The sequence below is a fragment of the Ornithorhynchus anatinus genome, chromosome 5, assembly GCF_004115215.2.
Source record: "Ornithorhynchus anatinus isolate Pmale09 chromosome 5, mOrnAna1.pri.v4, whole genome shotgun sequence".
NCBI classification, from domain to species: domain Eukaryota; kingdom Metazoa; phylum Chordata; class Mammalia; order Monotremata; family Ornithorhynchidae; genus Ornithorhynchus; species Ornithorhynchus anatinus.
In genome coordinates this window covers 13,028,580-13,037,809 of record NC_041732.1, presented here as the reverse complement: position 1 = coordinate 13,037,809, position 9,230 = coordinate 13,028,580, and the positions used below count along the sequence as shown (strand labels likewise).

The following is a 9,230-nucleotide window of genomic DNA, read 5'->3' as shown; positions in this document are numbered from 1 at the left end:
AATATAATAGAGTTCATAGAAACAATCTCTGCCCTCAAGAAGCTTACAATTTAGCAGGGGAGAAATTATTATGATGTAGTATATATTATTATATACAATAATATATTCTTATATTCAATATTGTATAATATAATATATGATAAGACATCTTGTCTTATCTTGTCTTATGCTGTTGAATCGTCTCTGACCCATAGCGACTCCATGAACACATCTCTCCTTGAATGCCCCACCTGCATTTGCAATTGGTCTGGTAGTGTATCCACAGAGTTTTCTTGGTAAAAATATGGAAATGGTTTACCATTGCCTTCATCTGCACAGTAAAGATGAGTCTCTGCCCTCGACTGTCTCCCCTACCACCGTTCCCCAGCACAGGTGAATTTTGATTTGTAGCAGAATGCCTTCCACTCACTTGCCACTGCCCAAGCTAGGAATGGAATGGGTGTGCCTTTGCTTGACTCTCCCTCCCGTAGCCGAGACTGGTAGAGTACTGGAAACTCCCCAGGTGTGATCCTGAGAGGGCCATGACATCTTGTATAATATAATATAATATAAAATGTAATAGATTGGTGCTATCCTCAACTCATCTCTCTCATTCAACCCACATATTCCAATTGTCACTAAATCTTGTTGGTTCAACCTTCGTAACTTTGCTAAAATCCTCCCTTTCCTCTCCATCCAAATTACTACCACATTAATCCAAATGCTTTTCCTATCCTGCTTGATTACCGCCTCAGCCTCCTTTGCTGACTCCCTGCTTCCTGCCTCTCTTCACTCCAGTCCATAATTCCCTCTGCTGGCCAGATCATTTTTCTACGATATCATTCGGGCCATGTTTCCCCACTCCTCAAGAACCTCCAGTGGTCACCCATCCACCTCCACAACCAACAGAAACTTCTTACTATTGGCTTTAAAGAACTCAATCACCTTGCCCCCTCCTACCTCACCTCTCCTATCTCCTACTACAATCCAGCCTGCACACTTCAGTCCTCTAATGCCAACCTACTCACTGTACCTCCATCTTTTCTGTCTCACTGCGTACTTCTCATCCACATCCTGACTCTGGCCTGGAACACCTTCCTGCTTCATATCTGACAATTATTCTCCCCACTTTTAAAGCCTCACTGAAGGCACATCTCCTCCAAGAGGTCTTCCCTTACAAAGTCCTCATTTCATCTTTTCCCCCTCTTTTCTGCCACACCCTGACCTACTCCCTTTATTCATCAACCCCCAGCCTCACAGCCCTTTTATGTGCACATTGTAATTTATTTATTTGTATTAATGTCTGTCTCCCCGTCTAGACTGTAGGCTTGCTGTGGGCAGGGACTGTGACTGTTATATTGTTGTGTTGTACTCTCCCAAGTGCCTCCACATAATAAGTGCTCAATAAATTTGATTGATTGACTGATTGGCAGGTATGTCTAAGCCTGCTCTTTTGTACTGTGCTTAGTACAGTGCTGAACACTTAATAAGCATTCAGTATACCATTCAATATATATCATTAAATAACTGATTGATTTATCTAAGCAGCAGTATTGCCTAATGGATAGAATATGGGCCTGGATGACAGAAAGACCTGGGTTCTGTGAGCTTCACCACTTGCCTGCTGTGTGACCTTGGACAAGTCATTTAACTTATCTGTGCTTCTGTTAACTCATCTGTAAAATGGGGATTGACATGAACCTCATGTGGAATGCCCACTCTTTTCCCACTCCCTTCTGCATCTCCTTGACTGTGGTGAGCCCCAAACAAGCTGCTTTATTAGTGACTGTTTGTGATCCTGTGAACAAGAAGAAAGAGACTGGCGAAGGCATTGATGGACTGTACCTGAGGACAGCTGATTGTGGGCCTGTGGGGGCAGAGCACTGAGGGAGGCGAGGTCTTCTCTCCCTGATTTACCCAGTAATGGGTCTGGACCAATCAGTGACTGCTACATAGAGCCCCAGCTGTGATGCCTAAGGCAGATAAAAGGTGGTCATTTTGATTTGGGAGGAACAGAAAAGCAGGCAGAGAAGAATAGCTGGAGTAGAAGCACATGGAGAGAAGTAAAGAGAAGAGCAGCATAGCAGCAGAGACTGGTAGTGGATCCTTGGTGGAGTAAGTGTGGATGTGTCATTCCTCTGCATGTTGGTTAAAGTAAACAAACAACTTTCTATAGTAACCTTGCTGGTCAGTAGTGTGGCTTGACTCTAAGTGTCAGTGAGGCTCCCCTGATCCAGAAAGGTCCTGGTTGGTATGAGCCCAGTGGGGAGCTTGTGACACTGACTTGCTCCCTTGATTCCTTCCCCCTCCCAGCCCCAGCACTAACATACACATTTGTAGTTTATTTATATTAATGTCTGTCTCTCTGCCTGTAGACCCTAAGCTCACTGTGGGCAGGGAATGTTTCCATTTAATGTTGTATGGTATGCTCTCAAATGCTTAGTACAATACTCTTCACACAAGTGCTCAATACATATGACTGAGTGAATGAACGGAGGTAGGTTTGTGTTGTGTGATACTTCTTCCCTCTTAGACTGTAATAGCCATAATAATTGCAGTGTTCCTGAAGCATTGACTGTGTGCTATTACTGAGCTAGTTACAGGACAATCAAGTCAGACACAGTCCCTGTCCTATATGGAGTTCACAGTCTAAGGGGGAAGGTGATCAGCTATTGAATCCCCATTTTACAGATGAAGAAACTGAGGCACAGAGAAGTTAATGATTTGCCCAAGGTCCCAGCTGGGATTAGAACTCAGGTTTTCTCACTCCCAGGCCCTCACTCCATCCCCTAGGTCACTCTTGGGGATGGGATTAATATCTTCTCCGGTTCTGCCCCTTTCCCTCCCCCTCCCCACTTGCATAGACCAGTTTTCCTGCTGAGGATCCTAGTTCCCTCTGTGGCTATAGCTTTGGCCCGATACCCCCCTGGGTGTTCAAGCAGTAACAGTATCCGGTGGGGGAATTCTACCTCCAATGCCAAGGACTGGTGCCATACAGGCAACTGGGGCCGGTTGCTTGTGGCAGAGAGAATCTAGGGTGGAGAGCCTCATGAATGGGAGGGAGGGGCATGTCTGTAGTTGGGAAGGCAGTGTAAGCCCAAAAGTGGGCACCCCCGACTTGGGTGCAGATTCAGAGATGCCCCTGCTCATGCCCCTCCAGGGTGACCCCTGCTGAGCTCCTTGGGGGCAGGGATAGCATCTACCAACTCTCTTCTATTGTCCTCTCCTAAGTGCTTAGTCTAGTGCTCTGCACACAGAAGACATGTAGTAAATACCACTGATTGATATCTTAGGAGTTTGCTGGGAAACAGAGAATCCTGAAATAGTGAAGACTGAAGGTGGCTGCTGGAATATGGCAGAGCAGATGATGGGGATTCAGCTTTGGGGCTGAGGTCTCTGGGAATGCCTCAATCAATCAATGGCAGCATCCTCGATTCCTCTCTGTTATTCAACCCACATATTCAATCCATCACTAAAGCCTGTCACTTCCACCTTCACAACATCACTAAAATCCACCATTTCTTCTCTATCTAAACTGCTACCACATTAATCCAATCATTTATCCTACCCCACCTAGATTACCCTATCAGCCTCCTTGTTGACCTCCCTGTTGCCCATCTCTTCCCACTCCAGTCCATACTTCACTCTGCTGCCCAGATCAATCTGTCTCCCCTTTTGGACTAAAAGCTTGTTGTGGGCAGGGAATGCATCTGTTTTCTCCCAAGCCCTTAGTACTGTGCTTTGCACACAGTGAGCGCTCAGTAAATACAATCGACTGAAAGACTGCCCAGAATGGCCCCCACTGCCCATTCTGGAAGCTTCTCTTCCTGTCTCGCCCCTATTAGTGAGGTGTTGTGGGCTGGTGAAAAGGACACAGGCCGGGAGTCAGGAGACTGACCTTGGGCCAGTTACTTAACCTTTCTGTGGCCTAGTTTCCTTATCTATAATAAGGGTATTAGAATTCTTTTATCTCCCTACTTCAAAAGGAGGCTGTGAGGGTAATATGAGAACTGATGTAAAAACATTTGGGAAAAATTAAAAAGTGCTGTTCCAGAAAAACAATTATTAATCAATAGTATTTATTGAGCACTCTATGCAGAGCGCTGTACTAACCTCTTCAGAGAATACAAAACTGTTAATAATTAATACCAATTTATTAACATTAATGAACCTTGGTCTAATTAAATCCTGTTATTATATGGTTCTTTGACTGCCCCAGTAGCCCTGGACAATCCCTAAAACTTGTCCTCAGTGGCTGTCCTTAACACATCCCTGGCAATAAATACAGTTGAAAAAATGAATTAATCAACCAATGGTGTTTATTGAATTCTCAGTTTGTGCAGAGTGCTGTACTATGCGCTAGGGAGAAGATAATACAGTTGGTAGACACCGTCCCAGCCCCTGCTCCCTCAAGGAGCTGAAAGCCCAGGTTATTCCTTCTAATCAGTCAAGTCTTCCTCTCCCTTCTCTTCCTCAATCCGGGTGGCAGTGGGCCAGAAGAGGGCACTTCTGAATTGCCACTTGCACAGTGAGCCAATATGCCACACCCATGGACACCATCTCACCTTCCGCCCCACCGCCTGCCAAGCGGAGACCAGATCTTTCTGCCCCTCCTTCCCCTCCCTGCCTCCCTTCTCATTCATTCAATCATATTTATTGAGCACTTACTGTGTGCAGAGCACAGTACTAAGTACTTGGAAAGTACACTTTGGCAACAAATAGACAACTTGATTTTCTAGCCCCTTCTCTTTTTCTCTCCGGACCTCTTCCTGTCTTGTGCCTTCAAGTCGTTTCCGACCCATAGTGACACCACGGACACATCTTTCCCAGAACACTCCGCTCTCCATCTGCAATTGTTCTGGAAGCGTATCCATAGAGTTTTCTTAATAAAAATACGAAAGTCGTTTTCACTACCGCCTTCTGCACAGTAAACTCGAGGCTCCACCCTCAACTCTCTCCCATACTGCTGTTGTCCAGCATGGGTGAGTTTTAACTTGTAGCAGATTGCCTTCCACTTGCTAGCCACTGCCCAAGCAAGGAATGAAATAGGTAGACCTCTACTTAACTCTCCCTCCCATAGCTGAGACTGGTAATAATAATAATGTTGGTATTTAAGCCTTTACTATGTGCTGAGCACTATTCTAAGCTCTGGGGTAGATACAGGGTAATCAGGTTGTCCCACATGAGGCTCACAGTCTTAGTCCCAACTTTACAGAGGAGGGAACTGAGGCACCAAGAAGTTAAGTGACTTGCCCAAAGTCACACAGCTGACCTATGGTGGAGCTGGGATTAGAACCCCTGGCTCCCAAGCCCATGCTCTTTCCACTGAGCCAGGCTGCTTCTCTAGCAAGTACTGGAAACCCTGAGTACTGGTAGAGTACTGGAAACTCTCCAGTTGCAACCCTGAGAGGGAGTGCCTTTCCCAGCTACCCTAATGATAATTATGGTTTTTGTTAGGCACTTACTTTGTGCCAGCACTGTTCTAAGCGCTGGGTAGATAAGGTAATCATGTTGTTCCATGTGGCTCTCAAAGTCTTAATCTACATTTTACAGATGAGGTAGCTAAAGCACAGAGAAGTTGAATGACTTGCCCAAGGCCACAAAGCAGCCAAGTGGCAGAGTGAGGATTAGAACCCATGCCCTCTGACTCACAAGCCCATGCTCTTGCCACTAAGCCAGGTGCACTGCTTCTCTTTTACCCTGCTGGCTCTGGCCCCTCTCCCCACCCTCCGCTTCCTCCAGCTCCCCTCTCCTCTTCAGTCCCCCTCCCCCCATCCTGCTTCCCTCCTCTGCAGCCCCCCTGCTCCCCCTTCCGGGTCTGCCCCCCTTTGACAGTGGCACAGATTAATTTACTTCAGGCTGTTTATCAGGTTAGCAGCCAAGGTGGCGTTTTTACTGCTGTTTATTTAAGGGATGCCACCAGTGAGAGCCAGCAATTATTTCCATATAAATAAGAGTGTTAGCGCTGTCAGGCACCCCGGGATAGCCACTAACCCTCAATAATGGGCTCCCCCTTTATTCCCCTCCTGCCTGCCTTCCTTCTCTCCTCGTGTCATTCGTTTCTCCCAAGTCTCACTTCAGAGCAGCTTCTGGAGGTCCCTTGGCTCTGCCTCCTTGGCTCCCTGGACCTCTGGCCTCCCCCCTTTCCTGCACCTTCTCTTTCCATGCCCTGTCTTGGCCCTTGGGTCAGTTCTTTCTGCTGTCTTCTCTCCCCAGCCATCTGGGATCAGCCCCCTCTGCTCTCTTTCCTCTCCCAGACCCTGGGGTCAGTCCTCTACTTTTCTCTCCCAGTACCCCTGCTTCTCGAGGTTAGCCCCACTCTGTGTTCTACTTTCATTCATTCATATTTATTTAGTGCTTATTGTGTGCAGAGCACTGTACTAAGCGCTTGGGAGAGTATACTACAATAAATGGTCATGTTCCCTGCTCACAATGAGCTTACAGTCTTGAGGCAGGGAGATAGACATCAATATAATAAAATTACAGACATGTAAATAAGTGCTGTGGGGCTGGGAGAGGGGAAGGGGTCTTTCTGGAACCTCCAGGGTCAGGCTCCTCGGCTGCCTTCTCTCTCCCAGTACCCTGTGAGTCAGCCCCTTCTACCCTCTCTTTCTCTCTCAGCATCCTGGGATCAGCTCCTTCTGCCTTTTCCTCTCTCTTGCACTCCTGGGGTTAGTCCCCTCTGTTCTCACCTCTTCCTGGTTCCCAGGGTCACCTTCTTCTGCTCTCTTCCCCCCCACCCTCAGCCCCCCGGGGTCAGCCCCCTCTACTCTCTGAGGCCCCCCAGGGTCAGCCCCCTCTGCTTCCTTCTCCTTTTATGAGAAGCAGCATGACCTGGTGGATAGAGCATGGGCCTGGGAGTCAGAAGGGCATGGGTTCTAACTCTGGCTCTGCCACTTGTCTGCTCTGTGACCTTGGGCAAGTCACTTAACTTCTCTGGGTTTACCTCATCTCTAAAATGGGGAATGAGACTGTGAGCCCCAAAAGGGTCAGGGACTATGTCCAACCCGATTTGCTTGTATCCATTCCAGTCCTTACTACAGTGCTTCACACGTAGCAAGTGCTTAGAAAGTACCATAATTATTTTCTCCCACTCTCCCTGGGTTCAGCCACCTCTGCTATCTCCTCTCCCAGATCACTCTCCTCCTGTGGCCCACCCTGACCCCTAAGGTCCTCCCCCATGATTCTGTTGGCCCAGGGAAAGCTCAGAAGCCACTTATAAACTGCCGGCGGGAGGAAACCCTAATAAATCATGTCCCCTGGCTGCTTCATATTCTAAGATGGGAGAGAAGTCTCCGGCCTACACCTCCGCTGCTATGCTTTGGGAGAAATATGCACTGGAGATTTTTCTTGTCCCCGTTTGGTTATTTTTGGGTTCTTTTCCTGGTTGGCTCAATAAGTTGCTCATTAGGCCTGGCCCAGCAAGTAAGTGTTTAGTCTCTGAGGGCCACCAGCCTGCCAGTCTCAGATGAAGCTTTGCAGTTTCCCAGTGTTTCTCCTTGGGGAGGCTCAGGACTCCATGGACACTGCTGGGGGAGGAAACTCCTGTCTAAAGCCACAAGATTGAGCTGGGAGAAGCTGAGGAGGATACGGTCAGTAAGGATGCAAAGGAAAGGGGATGGATTAGGTTCTCTGCTGGCCCCAACCAGGAGCAATCGCAGAACACCTCAGGACTTGTGGTTTTCAGCCCAGTCTGACCCAGAACAGAATTTTTGGAGGTCCCCGGGCTCTGACTCTGGATTCTGGGCATCCAAGTGTTTCTGGGCTCTGTCTTCACATAACCCTGGATATCACTTCTCTGGTCTCATAACCCCTCCCCCTCTTCCTTTATGTCTCTGTCTTCCTCCTCCTCCTATTGCTGACATCTTCTCCCTTCAGGCCTTGGTTGGGGAAAGACCAGGTGCTGCCTCTTCTATAAACAGTGATGATGCTAAACCTGGAATGTACTAATCTGCCATCTCCACTGTATTATAATCTCTCTGAGGTTAGGGATTGTGGCTTCTAACTCAGTTGTCCCCTCTCAACCATCTAAGATAGTGTTCTGCACCAAATATCATTGATTAAAAAAATATTAAACACTTTCTCTGGGCCGGCACAAAGCACTGGGATCATTACCAGGTAATCAGATTAGACCCTGTCCCACATGGGGCTCTCAGTCTAAGGAGAAGGGATAGCAAGTAGTTTTATTCCATTTTATTTTATCTCCATTTTACAGATAAGGAAAGTGAGAACCAGGGAAGTTGTAGCTTGCCCTAGGTCACACAGCAAGCCAATTGCAGAGCCAGGGATGATTTTAGAGAAAAACAGGACCAGAGCCTCCACCTAAAAGGACAAAAATATTTAAGTGCTTACTCTGTGCCAGCCCCTGAACTATGCACTTGGTAGGTACAAAATAATCAGATCAGACTTAGACCCTGTTTTCCATGGGGCTCTTAGTTTAGGGGGAGGGTATTTGGATTTGGCTGTTCAGTCAATCAATCAATTGTATTTATTGAACAAGTACTTTGTACAAGTACTTTGAGCAGAGCCCTATACTAAATGCTTGGGAAACTACAACATAACAGATTTGGTAGACACATTTGCTGCCCCAAATGAGCTTACAACCTAGAGGGGGAGATAGATGTTAATATAAATGTGTTATGGATATGTACACAATAGTCAATTCCTTGAGGTTTCACGGGGGCTTGGGGAGCATTATCAGCAGCTCTCTACCAGCAGCAATGGGCTCCACACCAGCCCTGGCTTCTGACGGTAAACAAAAGAGACAGCTGCTTCAGCCACCCCAGGGGACAGCTTGGTAGTGGGGAGGGATCTCACTGGCATGGAGACTTTATCTGCCAAGATATTCTATTCAGATCTTTATCCCATCTGCTAATTCCATTGTACTCCCCACAAGCGCTTAGTTTGGAGCTCTAGGTTATTCATTTTGATCTCTCTAGTAAGTATTTTTATGTTTGTCTCCTCCATTTCAGGGTAAACTCATTGTGGGCAAGGAAAGTGTCATTTGTTCTTCTGTACTTCCCAAGCATCTAATACAATGCAACTGTATCAGGTGCAAGAAGTGAGAAGCAGCGTGGTCTAATGGCAAGAGTACGGGTCTGGGAGTCAGAGGACTTGGGTTCTAATCCTGCCTCCACCACTTGTCTGTGGTATGACCTTGGACAAATCACTTCACTTCTTTGGGGTTGGGTTCCTTCATCTGTAAAATGCGGTTAAGACTGAGTCCCTCGTGGGACATGGACTGTCCACCA

At 47.2% G+C, this 9,230-nt stretch overlaps 1 long non-coding RNA gene and 1 other non-coding gene across 2 annotated transcripts in view; one reads left to right on the top strand and one right to left on the bottom strand.

The window, feature by feature from the left end:
• Positions 1-382: 382 nt before the first annotated feature.
• On the bottom strand, positions 383-520 carry LOC114812368. The gene has a single exon (XR_003760024.1). It is a non-coding gene; the product is annotated as a small nucleolar RNA SNORA7 (small nucleolar RNA).
• A 1,445-nt stretch (positions 521-1,965) lies between these two features.
• The window catches only part of LOC114812238, a 29,209-nt gene continuing 21,944 nt past the window's right edge, over positions 1,966-9,230 (top strand). The window contains exon 1 of the long non-coding RNA XR_003759890.1: positions 1,966-2,133. This is a non-coding gene — a long non-coding RNA (uncharacterized LOC114812238). The remainder of the gene's footprint in view (positions 2,134-9,230) is intronic.